Genomic DNA, 19,659 nt, shown 5'->3' with positions numbered 1-19,659 from the left:
TTTTCACACTCTCTTGGTTTTGCGATAAGCGTAAGCGACTGTTATCACCACCCGCCTGTGTGTCTGTGTCAGGAGACTTCATGTTGTTGCTAGTCACGACTGCAAGATCAGTTTGTCACAGCTGCTGGAGTGTGTGTGCCTGCAGGGGACGAGGCGGTCTGCTGAGATATTGGTCTTGAAAATTGCATCCGTTATCGGGAAACCGAATGTTGTCTGTTATTCTCTTCACTGAGTTGTTTTGGATGTTCATGCAATAACTTGGAGGTGACCCGTTGGAGTGCTCATCAGTGCATGTTGCGCCTGTCGTTAACTGGAGTACTTCCGTCACTACCATCGGGGATTTCAAGATAGTTCGAACTTAGGCAATATCAGCAGAGTTTCTGGAACATACATATGACTTCCCCTGTGGCCCTCGAACCTGTGCTGCCACTCTCTAAAACTGAACCTCCTCAGTCTTGCTCTTCGTCGCATGGGAGGTGTTCAAATGTGTTTTAGACGTTCTATAACATTGCAGTGCTTTAGTATACTGTACACTACATTGGTGCGTTGCGTGATAGAAGTACTTTGTGAGCTGAAATAAGTGTGCAGACTCGCAGCGTGCAGTGTGGACTATTGAGACGTGAAATTACTGGTCTCCAATAAGTGTGGAGGTGATCACGGCATTGAGGTAGTGTGCTGTGTTAGTGTCGTTAAAACATAGTGATCCGTGAATCCTGCGAGACTGCTGTGATTGTGCCCTTTCTGGCGTGTGCCTCTGTGGGGACCTCGTTATTCCTGCGACATTAGTAAGCCGTGCCCTGAGTAACGTGTGTCAAGGCAAAAGTCTCGGAGTTACACAGTTCTTGAGTTGTTGCGATGCTGGGGAAGAAACTGAAATACTGCATCTTTATATGAGACAGAAGTGTTCTAAATGAAAAAAAAAATGGCTTCTAAATTCGTTCTCTGATATAAATAGAAAAAATAATATGCTTTTGAACATCAACATACGAAGTGCACATTGCCTTACTGTTTATGTAAATGAAGTGCCTCGTAGGGGGAGAGACTCTATAGTAAAAAGAATCCCATCATACACTGTTAGTCAGGATGCTTTGAACTGAAACATACAAGTGCATATATCTCTCTCTCTCTCTCTCTCTCTCTCTCTGGGAAAGTCCGTGAGTATAGTCCCTTTAGTGTCTAGTGTCGGCATATAATGAAGAAATAGATATGGACAGTCTAAGTGTGCGGTGTAGTGAGTGGGGTGTTGGTGATGATGGTGGTGGTGACACTGTTAATTAGTATTTTTTTATTGTAAGAGAGGAAAATGGCTAAGGGCAACTAAAAAATATAAAAAAGGTCCACTTAATTGCCAGTCCCCTTAAAGGTCAGTAGGGCCAACCGAAAGAAAGGGACAAATATGATTATGGTGGTGATGGTGGTGGCGCTCGTGGTGGTGGTGGTGGTGGTGATGGTGTGATGGAAAGACGATGGATGTCTGGAAAGAGATTGATGGAAATTAATGATAGTGGAGGTAATGAGGTATCCTTTAGGTGAGAGATTTATGCTAACAAAAAATGATGGTGGTGGTGGTGGTGGTGGTGGTGGTGGTGGTGGTGGCAGTGATTTGTAATGAGAATAAATCCACTCGCTAAAGATTTCTAAAGCTTTAACGAAGACTTTCATGAACTGACTCACTGCGTTTTGATGATCTGATTCAGTTTGTCTTTCTGTTTGTCTTTACGTTAGTCAGTCAGTCAGTCAGTCAGTCAGTCAGTCAGTCAGTCAGTTAGTTAGTTAGTCAGTCAGTCAGTCATTTCATCATTTACCTAACCAGTCATTCATTCATTCTTTCATTCAGATCACCAGTCAGTCAATGTCAGTCAGTCAGTCAGTCAGTCAGTCAATCAGTCTTTCCGTCAGTTAACTAATCAGCCAGCCATTCATTCATTCATTCAGTTCACCAGTCAGTCAGTCAGTCAGTCAGTCAATCAATTAGTCAATCAGTCAATTAATCATTCACTCAGCCACTCAGTCAACAAATCAATAAGTCTATCAGTTAATAGATTACTGACTCCCACTCACTGACACTTCTTCACCACCAAAATTAATTCCTCACACGCGCCAAAGTCACCTCCATTATTCAGTCCTCCGTCACGAAAATTTACTGGAAAACCCGGAAGGAAAAGAAATATTCGCCAACTCTAAGCCTTTTTGTTTAGGTCCAGTTCCCGCTACCATTGAGAGAAGCAGGGCAGGTTAGCGTGTGTAGGACCAGCACTCACAGTCTCACACACGACCAGCGCCAACCTACCGCTGGATCTGTGATACTTTGGCAGGGACGCAACTCACTATCGTCAGCTTTGCCTTGTTCACGTTTGGTGGGGAAGGACTTGTAATGTGCGCTTGGGTTTCTGTGTGTGTGTGTGTGTGTGTGTGTGTGGAGGAGGTGTGTGTGTGGGTGTATGTGCTGATGGTGGTATATTTGTTGTTGCTGTTGTTATTACTGTTGTTGTTGATAATTATGGTGATGCTAATGATGTTCTTGTTCTTTTTGTTCTTATTCATCTTTTTCTTTACCGTAAATTCGTAAATAAGATGTGCAGTGTGTGTGTGTGTGTGTGTGTGTGTGTGTGTGTGTGTGTGTGTGTGTGTGTGTGTGTGTGTGTGTGTGTGTGTGTGTGTGTACGTATGTATGCCGTATTAGTCTTTCTATGTTTCTCCATGTATAGAAAGTTTACATGAGTACGCATATACATTAGTTAGTATACATAGCTACAAACTTTACGCAGAATAACAAACATCTCTCTTATTATTTCCAGGTGAGTGTTGGTAATAGTCTTCCTGAGTCATGAGTGCACTGGAAGGGAAGCAGACTGAGTGAGCAGTGACTGTACACCACCCCTTCACTCCCTCTAGTCTTCCACACCACAAGGTAAGTCAGGAGGTCCATCAAATCACCTCGTACTCTTCACAATAGGGAAATACTAAGACAATACCCCACTGCTATTAAACCTTCACGTCTCTATAATGTCATTGCCGCGTGTTCTGCTCTTCTGGTGGCTTGGTTGTGAATCGATGTGTTTTGTATGAATGAAGGATGGTTTGCTGAGGTTACGTTGCGGGACAAGGAAGATGAAGGAAAGGAATTTTTAAGGAACTGTAAGGAAAGATTGGTTAGACTGGGAAGAGTGTGGAAATAGTAGTAGTAGTGGAGGAAAGGGTTATTTTTGTAGATTAATCAGAAAGGTGAGATGAAGTGAAAGAAAAAGGAAGATATTTAGAGTATTGATAAAGGGATTAATGAGGAAATAGTAGTGAATGGAAGAAGACGAGAGAAAAAAAGATGGAAGGAGAATTAAGAAAAGAAAACTTAACTACTCGGAAATTAGGAAGAGAAGATGAAATGAAGTAAATAGATGAGAGATTTATAGAAGAATATCTGAAAAAAAAAACAAAAGAACAGTGAAGGAAGATGAAGATGAAGTAAAGGAAGGAAGGAAGGAAGGAAGGAAGAACTGATGGACAAATAAATGAGAGAATTATAGAAAAATACCAGAAAAAAACAAAAAAACAGTGAAGGAAAATGGAGATGAAGTGAAGAAAAGGAAGGAAGGAAGGAAGGAAGGTAGGAAAGACATAGACAAACAAACCGACACGCACCGTCAGGAATGAAGGAGACAAAAGTGACAGCGATATCATCTTGAAGAGAACCGACACTAATTAAACCACTGGCAAAATACCGATTCTTAAGTGGTGTCAGTAAGATTGCGGGAGGAAGGAGAAAAAGAGAGAGAGAAAGATAAAAAGAGAGAGGACACCCAGTCTTCTCTCCATCGTGACTTCGCAGGGAATCTAACAGAACAGCGGGTATTTTCCTCTGCTTAAAGTTCTGTTGCTGAAGTCATGTTAACCTAGTCTGACCTTCACGCAGCGCAGGTGACAGGTAGGAGGGTATACCAGAGTGCTTGCTTCCTCCTTACTGTTGCTCCCTCTCTGGTTGTCACTTATTGCTTGCACAACAGACGCTTGAGGAGTATGTGGCGGTGGAAGTGGTTGTGGTGATATTGTTTCACTGTCCGTGTCTTGGTGAGCTTCCTAGATATTGTTGTGTGTGTGTGTGTGTGTGTGTGTGTGTGTTTGTGTTTGATTAGTTAGTTCTGTGAAAATTAGAGAGAATAGGAAGAATTTAAAGATATACTGCAGTTTCTTGTTCGTTGAGAGAGAGAGAGAGAGAGAGAGAGAGAGAGAGAGAGAGAGAGAGAGAGAGAGAGAGAGAGAGAGAGACAAACATGACTTTTCCATACTCTCTCATCTTGTCGTCAGCCTGTGTGTTTATTGGTCCTCACCTTTATTAGAGCACCAAGAGCAGTTGCGTCACCTCTGCCTCCGTTGTTCCGCTCCTGAGGCTGCCATGTGTCCTGTTCACCCCTCACCTCACCTTCACTGCCTTTACTTTCATCTCATCGCTCGCTACAGGAATATTGTCCGTCTGTGTCACTGCGGTACCTCCTTTCCCTTTACTTAATGTGGCCGCTTATGTCAGCTTATGTCCATTACGCTTCTCTACATCACCTCGCACTCTGGCAAGACATGTTGTTTATGACCTCCTCCTGTACTGTCCTGTCTCTCTTATCTGTAGCCAGTTAGAAGTAGTTACCAAACCTCCACGAAAGGACGAAGAGGTCTGTTGCTGTTTGACTTTCCTTTGTATTTGTTTGTATTCCTCCTCCTCCTCCTCCTCCTCCTCCTCCTCCTCCTCCTCCTCCTCCTCCTGTGTGTGATTCGCTTCTCTAATGTTGTGTTGGTTCGTTTACTTATTATTTTGTTGAGAGGTTGAAAATATTCTGGTTAGCTCGTCTCTCTCTCTCTCTCTCTCTCTCTCTCTCTCTCTCTCTCTCTCTCTCTCTCTCTCTCTCTCTCTCTCTCTCTCTCTCTCTCTTTTTGTCACCCTTATTTTCACATTTCTTTTCTATACTTGGAGAGGGCGGAGTCACTTTCCTCCTCCTCCTCCTCCTCCTCCTCCTCCTCCTCCTCCATTTTCTCTTCTTCCTCCTCTTTCTTCTCCTCACCTTACCTCTTACCTCCTCCACCTCATTTGACCCTCTCAATTCGTTTGATGTTACTGTTATTATTGTCCTCCTCCTCCTCCTCCTCCTCCTCCTCCTCCTCCTCCTCCTCCTCCTCCTCCTCCTCCTCCTCCTCCTCCATTTCCTAGTTTTCTCGTGTCCAGTTCCCTCGGCGGCTTTCAGACCTAGAGGAGGAATTTATTTTGTAAGAGGAGGAGGAGGAGGAGGAGGAGGAGGAGGAGGAGGAGGAGGAGGAGGAGGAGGAAGAGGAGGTGGAGTTGTGTAAGGGTAGGAAAAAAATCGAGAACAGAAGGAAGAGAGAAAAAAAGGGATCATTATTAGAGAGAGAGAGAGAGAGAGAGAGAGAGAGAGAGAGAGAGAGAGAGAGAGAGAGAGAGAGAGAGAGAGAGAGAGAGAGACTTCATTGGTTTCATTACTTTTTGTGAATAGGACTGGAAATTATATTATTAGTTATGTATTTTTAAGTTGCTGGTTATATTAGTTCAGTTTTGGGCTGTTTGTTTCTTGTAAGCATATTTCTAACTTGGCAAACACCTTTAGAATTGTAGATAGTGAAGCGAGGCAAGTTTTTAGTACTCTATACGTTAAAATATCCACAAATCTCTTGCAAGGACACGTATAACTTTACAAATACCTTTAGAATTATAGATCGAGAAGGAAGGCAGGATTATCGCACTCTTAGACATTCAAAATCCACTTCATTTCACTCACCTTCGAACAAATCCCGAACAATATGCGAAACTTTATGAGAGAGTTCCTTACGTGTGGCATGAATGATATTTGACTTGCCTTGGTGAAATGGTGTTATTCTATAGAGATTAAACCATTGTGAAATAAAAACAAGTTATGAGTCTTAGTAATAGAATCTTTAGGCACTTCAGTTTATCTTTTCTTTTGATATATAGCTATTTTTGTTGCCTCTGCATGGTTGGTTACCTTCGCGACATAAATAAAAGAGGAACCAGCAGTCATGTATTGTTAAGTAATCTCACATAACATACTATACCAGGACGTGTTTGTGTGTGTGTGTGTGTATGTGTGTGAAAAACTCCACCAGTTCTAATAATTCTCCACAATAAGTTCAGCAAGCTTTTTTTTCTCTCTTTCTTTCCTTTTTATTTTATTTTATATATTTATTTATTAATTATTATTATTTTTGTATTGTTAGCGAGGGTCAGTCCTTCCCTACACGACAGTCCTTTACCAGTCCCTGTACAGAGCCAGCCAGCCAATCAGTGCAGGCCGTCCATTGCAGGTTAGGTAAGGGGGGGGAAGTGTGTGTGGGGAGTGAGGGGAGGCTGGGGGAAGATTGTGGCCTCCTATTGCAAGACACTAATGATAAAAGGTAGACGATAACAGTAATCTTCCCCTTCTCTCTCTCTCTCTCTCTCTCTCTCTCTCTCTCTCTCTCTCTCTGGAAATGATGCTAAAAACACGACCAAACTTGAAAGCCTGAGAGTGAGAGAGAGAGAGAGAGAGAGAGAGAGAGAGAGAGAGAGAGTGTGTGTGTGTGTGTGTGTGTGTGTGTGTGGAGGAAGATCCGTGTTTGGTGACATAATGCAGTCTACCCTCCACCTTCTCAATTCTGCGACCTTCCTTCTGTGCCTCCACCTTCTCCTTAGTCCCGCCACATTGCCAGAACGACACTCATTTTTATGGACCTTGACTAAATGTAATGGCAAAATATCATACTAGTTTTCCTACTTTTGTACTCTCTCTCTCTCTCTCTCTCTCTCTCTCTCTCTCTCTCTCTCTCTCTCTCTCTCTCTCTCTCTCTCTCTCTCTCTCTCTCTCTCTCTCTCTCTCTCTCTAAAGGAGATTAACAGATTAACAAAAAGATAAAAAACCCAACTCATCTTTTTTTCTTCCAAATTATCAGAGGAAGAACAAGAAAAAAGTCAGTTTAGCTCTATAAGTGTTGATACTCGACTTACACTCTAACTTGTGACAGTTCGTGAAAAAAAAAAAAAATGTTTAAGTGTGTCAAGGTCTGCTATGTTTGAAATCCCTTATAATCCCTGGTAATGCCTTTCCTCTTCAGCTTAGACGTAACAGGAGAGTAAAGGGACAGAAAGGAGGCGGTGGCGTAGTGGATAAGGTGGTGAGCGTGGGTTCAGGCAGACGTCCACGCGTTGGTTCGAATCCCACCACGTACCGCCTTGAAACTTTGCCATTTGTCGAGTGGTTTAAAGTTACCTACATGTTCTTGGTGATTATACCAAAGATGTGGTGATATGGGCCCTAATATGGGTACCATTATATATAAAATTTCCTGCGCCACTACTCTTTAAGTATGCCAACAGGCGCTATAGGCCATAACATAAGAAAATGAAGGCATGGGAGAGGAAAGTCAATAAGGTGCTGTAGTCTGAACAGAAGAAAATAAGAAAGAGGGAAGCTGCAAGAGGCTGTCAGTCCTATACTTGGCAGTCCCTCTATGAGAAAAGCTACCTAATCAATACCATCTATCATCCCCATCCATAAATTTATCTAATATTCTGTCTTGAGAGAGAGAGAGAGATGTGGATAGGAAGAATCCTTTATTAATTCTCTCTCTCTCTCTCTCTCTCTCTCTCTCTCTCTCTCTCTCTCTCTCTCTCTCTCTCTCTCTCTCTCGCTAAGGAAAAAAATGTACAGATCTTACAAGCAATTCTGTATGAAGCAATAGGACTCTTGTTATTTGCTCTTCATTTGTGTTCTTCCTCCTCCTCCTCCTCCTCCTCCTCCTCCTCCTCCTCCTCCTCCTCCTCCTCCTCCTCCTCCTCCTCCTCCTGTTACCAGTCGGCTCATGGCGGCTGGAGACCCCCTTCATTATCCCGTAAGAGGCGCGCACTCACACTGGACAGCACGAGCGCTAATTGTAGCACAGTCCCAGGTGGCGGCTGGTGTGGGTCCGCCTGCCTGGGTTGTGCTGCTTCTGGCTTCATCTGATCGCCCTCACAAGCTCCTGCAGTTCCTCGTCTCGTGCGTGGTGGGGGGTTGATCAATAATTCACTAGTGGTGGTGGTAGAAATTGTGAAGAAGACAGTCTGCATTCCTCGTGACTGTCTTGGATTGGCTGTGTGTCTGTGAGGCTCTGTGTCTGTGTGGTTGTGTGGTTGTGTGTGGTGTGTCTGTGTGGTTGGGGCTGTGGTTGTGTCTGTTTTGTCTGTGTGGCTCTGTGGCTGTGTGTCTGTGTGTTTGTGTCTATGGCTGTGTGGCAGCTCCTCACGTCCCCAGCCAGCCAGCCAACACTTTACTGCCAGTCTTTCTTTGTTCACGCCCAGGGCACTGACTGTAAGGAGGGCGTTTGCATGGACGCACACACACACACACACACACACACACACACACACACACACACACACACACACACACACACACACACACACACACACACACACACACACACACACACACAGAGAGAGAGAGAGAGAGAGAGAGAGAGAGAGAGAGAGAGAGAGAGAGAGAGAGAGAGAGAGAGACGAATGGTACACTTTCAAGAGGCATTCAGAATAAGAAAAAAAAAAAAAGCTAGACTGAAAATAAAAGAAATATCAAGTCTTTAAAATTCAAAAAAAAAAAAAAATGCAGCGCTATAGAACTGAGGGAACCAGGAAGAAAGGGCCGCAAATGAGGAGGAGGAGGAGGAGGAGGAGGAGGAGGAGGAGGAGGAGGAGGAGGAGGAAACTGGAACACCACGTCACCATATCGATCATCTCCTCGCCTGCCGCTGCCTCTAGAACGTGTCTTTGTCCTGTTCATAGTTTTAGTTTAGTTTAGTTTAGTTTGCCTTACATTCCCTCCAGTCCATCTCCCGTTTTCTTTTTCGTCGTCGTCTTGTTTTTCCATTTCCATTTTCTGTTTCTCCTTTCTCTTCCTTTTCCTTTTCTAGTCTTTCTTTTTTTTGTTTCTTTTTATTTATTGAGCCTCTTTTCGCGTGTACATTATTTTTTTTTATTGTTTCTTCTTTGCCTCATCGTTTTCTATCTCAAATCTTCCTGTTTTCTTTGTTTTTTTTTTTTTTCGTCGTGTTTCCTTCTTTGTCTCCTTCTTTGTCTTTTCTGCTTCATTTTCCTCTTCTGTTTTCCTTGTTTTTCTTCGTGTATTATTCCAAAACTCTTCACTTTTTTCCATTCTTCATCATGCACTGTTTATTTGTCTCTGCTGTTCTTTTTCTTTTTTATTTATTTATTTTTTTTTTTTTTTTTTACCTCAAAGTCTTCCATCGTTCTTTGTCTTCACTGCCACGTATTTCTTCCTTCTGTGTCATTTTCCTCCTCAGTTTTCCTTTTTTCTTTCGTGTCTCCTTTCATGGTTTCTTTTCACCGTTCCTCATTGTGTCTCGGTGCTTCTCACTCTCCTCTTCTTAATGCCTCGTCACGTCTTTCTTACTTTCTTTGTCCTGACTCCCACGTATTGTTTAGGCTTCATTTCTTCCTTCGTCTTATCTTAATTTCGTTACTGCGTCCTTTTACTGAGGCATTTTTACCGTCTGTTTATGGCTCTTTGATGTGTTGTGCTTGACTTTAATCCCTTGAGTATGCCGTGACGTGTTTCTATATTCATTCTGCTTACTATTTGGTGATTTTGTGCAGCTTCAGAAACTTATGTGTGGTGGTCATCAGTCTCCTGCCCTCCATAGCCCCTTCTTAATGTCAATAAAATGGTCTAATCGTATACAAATCTCAAGGTAAAAATGTGTTCCAGTATTGAAGGGGTTAATTTTGTGTGTCCTGCTTTTGTGCGAGGCTTTTATCGTGTGGTCGTGAGTCGTTACTTCTTATTTTGAAAGGCGTAATCTATTTTTGAGTCTGTCATTCCTTATTTTCTGAGTGTTTTGTAATGGTCACGGTTTACATTGTGAGGCTCTTTTTTATCAGCTGTTCGTGAGCCAGCCCTTCCTAAACACAGCGAAACGTTATCATGGAATTCATACAACCGGGAAACGCATAGATTCGGTATTAGTGTGGTCAAAAATTGCTTACCGTTCCATTTTTCATCAGCAGTCTCTAATTTCCTACCAGTCAAGTGAATTACAAATAGGTTTCACGGCACTATAGTCTGTCTATTCTAAAGTGCCTCCTGGGTCTCGGTCTGAATAGTGTCCCAGGGAATGGTTGTCAGATCTTGAGGAAAACCGCGAGCTATCCTTGTAATAAGTGCGTTGATCAACAGAAAACAAGTATTATTCACATCAAATCAATGACGTTATCAATAAGCTACAATGTTTTAAGTTCTGGAGCCATTTTAAAGTAGACAGGCTATAGTTGACTCATTTACTGCTACGTTATACTTCGTCAACATTCACGGTCTTGTTAAAAAGTACTTTGTTACACTAAGGGAGGTGAAATAAGAGTGAATTTTGTCTTCAGCTACAGGATTATTAAAGAAACTCGTAAAAGAAAGGGTATTTAAGAATTTGTTAGTGATTATGGAAAAATATATGTCTACTTATTGAGAGATTAAAGGTAATTTCTAGATTCGTATACAGAAACAATATTCTCTCACCAGTTATTTTTAAAGGCCATAGAGATAATTAGTCGGCTTCTCAAGATCATTTCTCCTATTAAGCCCTTCAGTACTGCGACACCTTTTTACCTTGAGATTTGTGTACAATTAGACCATTTTAATGACATCAGGAAGGTTCTATGGAGGTCAGAAGGTTAATGGCCACAATCTTCACTATTTTAATTCCCACATAAGTTTCTGAAGCTGTATAAAATCAAATAGTAACCAGAAGGAATATGGAAACGCGTCATGGTACTGGAAGGTTAATAACGTAGAAATCTTATTAATCCGTCACTAGAAACGTACATACACCCTTAAAAACCAGTGTAACTTCAACTAGAGCGTCTTGAAAGAAATGGTTTGCGGTGCAGAAATGTCTTGCCTTAATCTCTTATCTCCTGCCGTCTGGTTCAAGATTACACATTACAGCTGGCACGCTCCATTAGTCAGTGTCCTTGGCGTCCTTTGTCGATACCACTAGCAATTTCACTCTTGGCTGCAGCTTACGTCTCTGCTATCAGGAGTCGCTTACTGACATGGGAACACAAAGGCCTTATTCCAAGTGTGTGGGACTCTGAATGTGGCCTCACTTTGCATTGTCTTGGGTGTGAAGTTGTGGTCGAAGTCTGAAGTCTGGGTCCTGTTGTGCTTCATGCTCCCTCTCTATCCTGTATCCCAATATTGTGATATGCTTTGCTCTTTCACTGCTTTTCAAAGGTTCTAGTTGAGGATCCTCGTGTTTTTAACCTCTTCAGTACCATGACGCGTTTTCATATTCATTCTGCTTACTATTTAGTGATTTTACACAGCTTCAGAAACTTATGTGGGGGGATTAGAATAGTGAAGACTGTGGCCTCCATAGATCCTTCCTAATGTCAATAAAATGGTCTAATTGTATACAGATCTCAAGGTAAAAATGTGTCCCAGTACTGAAGGGGTTATTTTTATGAATCTGGTGATGGATTGTCAGGATTAGGAAGTAAGTAAAAAGAGAAACTGTCTTCAAAATCTGGGTAGTTGTCTCTGTGGCCTTGGAAAATTGTCAAGGAGAGAGAGCAAGGCGTTTCTGAATACTGGCGTTACTAAGTCTTGTGATCTGGTGACATTCTTGCTTTAGACAGTTTGTTATTAGCGTTATTTTTTTCTTAAGAGTTAAAAAAGAAAAAAATAATGCGAGAAAAGACATTTATGGATAGATCTCATAAGTGAATATAGATATACTGGATAGAGGCACGTTCTTATGACTATTTCCACTATCCATCACCTTCTATCGCCTCTGCCTCTGTGTCTGGCTAAGGAAAGAAGGTAAAGTGATGTGTGAGTCTCCCTACGTGTCTCCTTCCCTGGACAGATCTAATAAGTGAATACAGATATGCTGGATAGAGGCACTTTCTTATGACCCCTGCCACTATTCATCACCTCTCGCCTCTGCCTTTGTGTCTGGCTAAGGAAAGAAGGTAAAGTGAGGTGTGAGTCTCCCTGCGTGTCTCCTGCCCTGGTCTGGAGTCCCGCGAGGCAGCGAGTGAGGGAGAACATAAAGATAAAATATGTTCCTTGTTTTTATTATTTACAGCAAGAGTTTATTGGTCAGTGTGGCGCCTTACGACTCCCTGTCTGCCTGGAGGTGGTGGTGGTGGTGGTGGTGGGTGATGAGGAGGGTGGCGGGGGAGGTGTTGTTGTTGTTGTTGTGGTGGTGGTGGTGGTGGTGGTGGTGGTGGTAGTTGTGTTGTAATCTTCTTCTTCTTCTTCTTCTTCTTCTTCTTCTTCTTCTTCTTCTTCTTCTTCTTCTTCTTCTTCTTCTTCTTCTTCTTCTTCTTCTTCTTCTTCTTCTTCTTGTTCTTGTTCTTGTTCTTCTTCTTCTTCTTTACTTGTTGTTGTTGTTGTCCCTCTTTTCTTCTACTCCTCCTCCTCCTCCTCCTCCTCCTCCTCCTCCTCCTCCTCCTCCTCCTCCTCCTCCTCCTCCTCCTCCTCCTCCTCCTCACACTGTAGTATACTTTACCTTCAATAACACAGTAATAATTATGCTCTTGTACCACCACCAAAAAAACGAGGAAAATTAATTAACTCAGTGTGTGTGTGTGTGTGTGTGTGTGTGTGTGTGTGTGTGTGTGTGTGTGTGTGTGTGTGTGTGTGTGTGTGTGTGTGTGTGTGTGTGTGTGTAGATAGCAGCTTGAGTTGTTGGCTTGGTGTGTTGTGATTGTAGTTTTATTCTGAGTACACCTGATCGACACTCACTCTATATTGATTTGGTATATACAAGAACTTACTCATTCGTTCCCTTCCTTCCTCTTCCTCTCTCTCTCCTCTCCTCTCCTTCTGTTCTCTTTCCTTTCCTTCTCTTCTCTTTCCTTTCCTCTCCTTTCCTTTCCTTCCTTTCCTTCTCTTCTCTTCTCTTCTCTTCTTCTTCTCTTCTCTTCTCTTCTCTTCCCTTTTCCCTTTCCTTCCCTTTCTTTTCCTTCCCTTCCCTTCCCTACCTTGCCCTATAATACCCCATCTTAACCCTATCACCGCCATATGCAACAATTCACAAAACTAGAAGCAGTATATAAAAACTTACTTTACTCGTATCTGCAAAAGAGGAGATACAAAGTAGAAAGAGAAGTGACTGAAATGGACTAGTGATTGATGAAGGAAAGGTGTGAAGAAAAGGTTTCCCACAGCGCCAGTTCTGCTTACCAAGAATGTCCACTACATATCACTTACAGATACTCAGGTCAGTTAGTTGCCGAAGCTTCAGTATTCAAGCAAACTCAGCATCTCACCCATTGAAAGTTTGGGAATAGGTTGAGAATAGGAGAAATGCTATTGTACTTCTGCAGTATTCGTGTCTGGTTGCCTTGTGTGTTGGATTCCGTTCCCTCCTCTCTTGGGTGATGCTTTTATGACCTCACTCCTGATTTGGTGCCCTGCTGCTGCTTTTTTCGTCTTTTTATTACTATTTCGTTGTTCTTGTTGTTGGTGGTGGTGATGGTGGTAGTAGTGGTGGTGGTGATTCTTGTGCTGTGGTTGTTCTGTTTGTTGCTGTGGCTTGTTGTTGTTGTTGTTGTTGGTGGTGGTGGTTGTTGATTTTAAAGAGATCGCATTTGTTGTTTTTGTTGATGTAGATGTTCATGCTGCTGTTATCATTGTTTTTTTTTTATCGTTGTTGTTGTTGTGTTGATGTTAGTTTAAGAGTGGTTTTGTCTCTTTAATGCTTTACTGCAGCTGTTGTGAATGGCCGTGCTGTTGGTGGTGTTGTTGTCGCTACTCTTGTAAGGAAATGCAAAGCCGTCACACTCAAAACACACTTAACGAAGCAAACCGCCTTCCATGAATCGTCCTTGGCTTGTCACCATAAGTATAAAGTGGGCTGTGTTTAATCTCTCCTCCTCCTCCTCCTCCTCCTCCTCCTCCTCCTCCTCCTCCTCCTCCTCCTCCTCCTCCTCCTCCTCCTCCTCCTCCTCCTCCTCCTCTGCCTCGTGTTTTCCAGCTTGCAAAGAGACAAAAAATAATAAGAAACCTCATTATGCGTTGTTGTGTGTGCCTGAAGGAGTGGGTGAAGGCGAAGCGGAGGGAAAGGAAAGCGGGAGACGTGGCGAGGGGAGAAGAGATGTGAGTGTCAGAAGTAATAATCCATGGCCTCTTTCTACCTCGTTTCCTATGCCAAGGGTACGCCATAATTGCTGATTTCCGGCCTGCAGTACAAGGCCAGCCACACCTTCACTCCTCGTGCCACCCCCACGTGCCCGCCGCCCCTCCCACACACTTCTCTGCGTCTCATTCCAGCGATGTCTCTGCGGGGCGTCTCACATCCTCCTCCCCTACACTCTCAAAGCAAATGGTCCGAGTGTAGTTGGGCTTCCTCACTCGGGGCAATGGTTTCCTAGCGGGTGGGCTTTGAGATAAGAGGTACCCAAAAAAGTATCCCCTTTAGCCCATAAATTCCCGTGAAAAGCCCACATGGTATAAATGAAAAATATAGATAAAAAAAAAAAAACGCTCTCTGTACCCCCAATACTCCCAGTCCACTCCACACACTCCCAGCACACTCCTTCTTCCCTTTAACACCTTCACAGCCACACCACTCCTGCCACACTTCCAACACACTCCATCCATCTTCACCTGTCAACACTCCACTAAAAGCCTATACATCATGAAGCATCTGTCATCGTCATCTTTTAGTCATCCACACCTTAACACCTTCATTAATTACCCCTTCAGGTGTTACGTGCCCTCCAGTGCTATATACCTGTTTTGTCCTGCCTCTCCCTCTCTTCCCTCTCTCTCCTCCTCCGCCTCGTTGCTAGGACCTTTACTTCCTCTACCCTCTGCGACACCCCAAACAGCCTACCCTCTGCCTCCAATCTCCTCAGCAAGCCTCATTTTCTCAGCACCAGCACCAGTACCAGAGGGAAACGCATCATAAACACAGTGATCTAGATAACCTTGCTTATATCATGTCGGCGGCTGCTTTTGGTTTTGCCTCTTTAATGTGCTCGATATTCAGTGCCCCAGGGGTGACTCTTAAACTAGGTCACGCGGGAGTGCCGTGGGATATTCAGCTTGTGTATACAGTCTGCCTTGGTGTGTTCCGGGAAGATACGCTTGTGAGAATATCTGATGTCTGTCTTGAAGTGGCGTGTGTATTTGAGAGAGAGAGAGAGAGAGAGAGAGAGAGAGAGAGAGAGAGAGAGAGAGAGAGAGAGAGAGAGAGAGAGAGAGAGAGAGACAGAGAGACACACAGAGAGAGAGAGAGAGAGAGAGAGAGAGAGAGAGAGAGAGAGAGAGAGAGAGAGAGAGAGAGAGAGAGAGAGAGAGAGAGAGAGAGAGAGAGAGAGAGAGAGAGAGAGAGAGGTCAGGTCAAACAAACAATAGATGACAGTCTGACAGATGGCGTTGCAAGAGGTCAGGCTAAGAAGTTGAAGGTCAGGCTAAGGAGTTGAAGGGCGAATGTCTGAAGGAGTGTATAATTCCAGCTGTTTCCCTGCGGCGCGAGGTTTACGGAAGCATGTTGTGATATCCAGAGCTCTCTCAGACACACCATTGATACTAGTGTTCGTCATTGAAGGCTGGCTGAGGCTCATGTTCAGAAACGCTTGGCTCTTCCACCACGACTATTTTCCAAGGCCACATAAATGACTAGCGGGGTTTTCAAGAGTGTTTCTTCAGTTAAAAATGTAGAAATCTTGTCACTCTACCTCTATAAGTGTAAAAACACCTTAGAAATCACTCTTTTCTCTTATCATGGCTATTTTCCAAGGCCACAGAAATGACTAGTGAGGTTTTCAAGAGTGTTTCTTCAATTAAAAAATTCAGAAATCTTGTCACTGTACCTCTAGATCCGTAAAAACACCTTAATAAACTCGTGTCAATTTAAATAAAGCCTTTTGAAATAGTGAGGCTTGAAGCGCAGAAGTGTTTGAGAATACCATACTGAGTTACTGCCGGGCGCTGGGACAAAAAAAGCGGCCCCGGTTTGAGCTCTCGGGGATAAAAGCGTGTAATTGGACGGCGAACTTGTCTATCCTGGAGGTGAATCGCTGGCGGCCGCACGCGTGGAGAAAAAAAGAGGGAGAGAAGAGTTTTAGTGATTACCATGACAATGATGGCGGTGGGCGTGTGGCGTGGGGCGGGGCACAGCCAACAGCGAGCTCTGGATTGGAGGAGACAGGGCAGACTCCACAGTGCCCAGCCAATCAGAACCCTCGAATCCATATGATCGTTGTTTAGATTCCTCTTCTTAAACCCTTCACGACGCACTTGTACTATTTGTAAAGACTCTAGTTAAAGGTACACATGTTTTTAAGGGTGTTTTAATGGTTGTAGGGTCAAATTAACGTGATTTCTGTGTTATTAGAAGGAAATACTCTCTTCAGAACAAGACTAGTCATCTCTGGCCTTAGAAAATAGTCGTAGTGAGAGAGAAAAGGGCTTACTGGTGTGTTCCTTAAACCCTTCAGTACCATGACGCGTTTTTCATATTCACTCTGGTTACTATTTGGTGATTTTGTACAGCTCCAGAAACTTATATGGGGATTAAAACTGTGAAGACTGTGGCCACTAATCTTCTGACCTCCATAGCTCTTTCCTAATGTGAATAAAATGGTCTAATCACAGACAAAACTCAAGGTAAAAAATAAAGATGCGTTCCAGTACTGAATGGGTTAATAGTGAGTTGGTGGATGGTAGACATAAAACGCGTTCATAGTAGATAAAAAGTGTAGGTTATTTGTAATGAGTGTGGCCTTTTTTCAGCAATCAGGATGTTGTATTGAGGAACGAGAGCAATTTCTATTTCGTAATGGTAAATTCAGACATTAACCAATCAGAACGTGTAGCAGGGAAGTGATGGACAGTAGGAATGACGAAGGAAGATGACAGCAGAGACAGATTGAGACACTAATCGACCAAGACGTGTAGCAGGGAAATGATGTGCAGTAGGAGTGACGAAGGAAGATGAAAGCAAAGACAGACTGAGACACTAAGCGATCAGAAAGTGTAGCAGGAAGTGATGCGCAGTAGGAGTGACGAAGGAAGATGAAAGCAGAGATAACCTGGTGTACCTGTGGCTGTGACTGGCGTGACCCTGTAATGGCGCCGCTAGCAACACTACATTAAGATTGATGCTTGCTCTGAATTATGGCTAGTCACTCTTTCCTCCTCCTCCTCCTCCTCCTCTTCCTCCTCCTCCTCCTCCTTCTCCTTCTCTTTCTCCTCCTCCTCCTCCTCCTCCTCCTCCTCCTCCTTCTCTTTCTCCTACTCCTTTTCCTCCTCCTCCTCCTCCTCCACACTTTTAAGAACCCATAACACACTGGCCTAGTTACAACGCACGGCCCTGAACACTTCACTGAATCTCTCTCTTCTTCACTCACCATCCCCGCGGCTAACACGACCTTCCTCCGCACTCACAACCTTTAGCCTTGCACCAACTTATTGGCGTTTCCTGTAGATTGAAGTGTTGTGTTTGCGTGTGGCGTGCCGGGGACAGGTGGCCCAGAAGCTGATGAAATGCTGGACTTGTACCTTGAATAGCCATGAGGGACTTGAGCTTGCTGGTAGACGCACATAACATCGTCACTCCTGCTCCAAAAACTAGATTCGTATGGTGCGTTTTCTCCTTGTATTTTGTGAAGGGTGACGTGCTAGATCTGATTTATTCCCCAGCCAATCCTGGACTCCCTGCAGAAGGCGTCCTAGTGTTGGTGGAAGGGAAAAATTCACGTGAGGTGCATGTCACATATAATCCTGGCGCTGCTGTGATATTTCTCCTGCGTCACGACCACACCTACTGGATAAAGGTCGAAGGAGGGTTTGGTGTGCCTCATCTGGCCGGGACTTCCCCTTCACTTGCTTCTTAGACTCACCTGGGATTAGAACACGGTGAACACACAAAGACGAAAACACTCCAATGATTTTCAGACAATTTTCAGCCGGTGTCCAGTTCAGTAAAACCTGCTACAACATTCCAAGATGGCCAGGTAATCACACAGAGGAACCCTGCCTGTCTGTGCGCCGCCTGATTAACCCTCAGTACCAGGACACGTTTCCATATTAATTCTGGATACTATTTAATGATTTTATACAGCTTAAGGATTAAAATAGTGAATACTGTGACCATTAATCTTCTGACCCCCATAGACCCTTCCTAATGTCAAAAAATGGTATAATTGTACACAAATCTCAAGGTAAAAATGTGTCTTAGTATTGGAAGGGTTAATGGAGGGATTTGCGGTGCTCAGGTGGAGTGAACCCCTTCAGTACCGAGACGCATTTTTACCATGAGTTTTGTGTACGATTAGACGATTTTATTGACATTAGGAAGGGTCTATGGAGGTCAGAAGCTTAATGGCTAGAGTCCTCACTAGTTTAATCCCCCACATGAGTTTCTGAAGCTGTGTAAAATCACCAAATAGTAAGCAGAATGAATATGGAAACGCGTCACGGTTAAAAGAGCAGTTTGAGACAAGGTAATACTTAGAGCACGTTCTTATTTGGTCTTCGCAGTCCCTTGCAGTACTGGGCGTGTGCTGGGATACCTCACCGCTGATTACTGTGCTTGTGGTGCGCGTGTATAGGTGTCTAGTATAATTTCAGAGGTTTAACCCAAACTCGTATTCTCAAAACATTTATGTGCCTCACCTCCGCTATTTTGAAAGGCTTTATTTGAATTTACACGAGTTTTTTTTTAAGGTGTTTTTGCGGTGATTAGATATTTCTATATAATTATTGGAGGAACACAATTGAAAGTCCCGTTAATCATTTCTGTGGCTTTGGAAAATAGTCGTGGTGAGAGAGCAAAGCGTTTTCAAATAGAGATCTTTGTCACATTGGAATCCTGGTGTTGTATCCCCGAGAAATGCAATGTTTTCGTGCGTTTTCTTAAATTTGTTACGAGAAAACGGTTTTTTGTAGGGTCAACTAATACAATCCGGTATCCTGCTATGCATTTAACCCCTGGAGTACTATGATGTGTTTCCATAGTCATCTGGTGACTTTATACAGCTTCAGAAACTTATGTGAAGACTGTGGCCATTAACTATCTGACCTCCATAGACTCTTCCTAATGTCAATAAAATGGTCTCATTGTGCACAAATCTCAAGGTAAAAATGTGTCCCAGTACTGAAGGAGGTAAAAGCTGTGAGATGATCGATAAAGATGATGTTTACACAAATCGATATCAAGTAGAGTCTCTTAAATGCACAAACCAGAACCAGATATTTTTGTTATATAAATTAAGAGGATCAGAACTCACAACATTTCCTTTTTCAACTTTTAACCCTTTCAGTACCATGACCTGTTTCCATATTCACGTTGCTTACTATTTGGTGATTTCTCATAGCTTCAGAAACTTATTGAGGGATTAAAATTGCGAAGACTGTGGCCATTAACCTTCTGACCTCCATAGACCCTTCCTACTGTCAATAAAAAAGTCTAATAGTACACAAATCTCATGGTAAAAATGTGCCCCAGTATTGAAAGTACTAATATATTTTCTTCTATCAACAATTCAAGACCCATTCCTTTCTAGTCCCTACAGTTCCCTTATACAATTGACTTTCTTCTTGCTGCTCCTTTGATCCTCACCAGACACTACCATAGAGGGGAATAACATAAGATAAGTTT

At 43.2% G+C, this 19,659-nt stretch overlaps 1 protein-coding gene across 3 annotated transcripts in view; it reads left to right on the top strand.

Moving 5' to 3' along the window:
• Positions 1-19,659, top strand: part of LOC123504415 — a 302,984-nt gene that overhangs the window by 196,124 nt on the left and 87,201 nt on the right. The window contains exon 5 of one of the 3 annotated variants that reach the window (XM_045254924.1): positions 2,799-3,488. The exons of the other annotated variants lie outside the window; for them this stretch is intronic. The gene's annotated coding sequence lies outside the window, so the exon portion shown is untranslated. Of the gene's footprint in view, positions 1-2,798; positions 3,489-19,659 lie in introns of those variants that run through there. 3 annotated transcript variants of the gene reach the window in all.

This window comes from Portunus trituberculatus, chromosome 16, assembly GCF_017591435.1.
Source record: "Portunus trituberculatus isolate SZX2019 chromosome 16, ASM1759143v1, whole genome shotgun sequence".
Taxonomy (NCBI): Eukaryota; Metazoa; Arthropoda; class Malacostraca; order Decapoda; family Portunidae; genus Portunus; species Portunus trituberculatus.
Note: the sequence above shows the minus strand (reverse complement) of the source record. Positions and strands in the feature narration are given on the sequence as shown.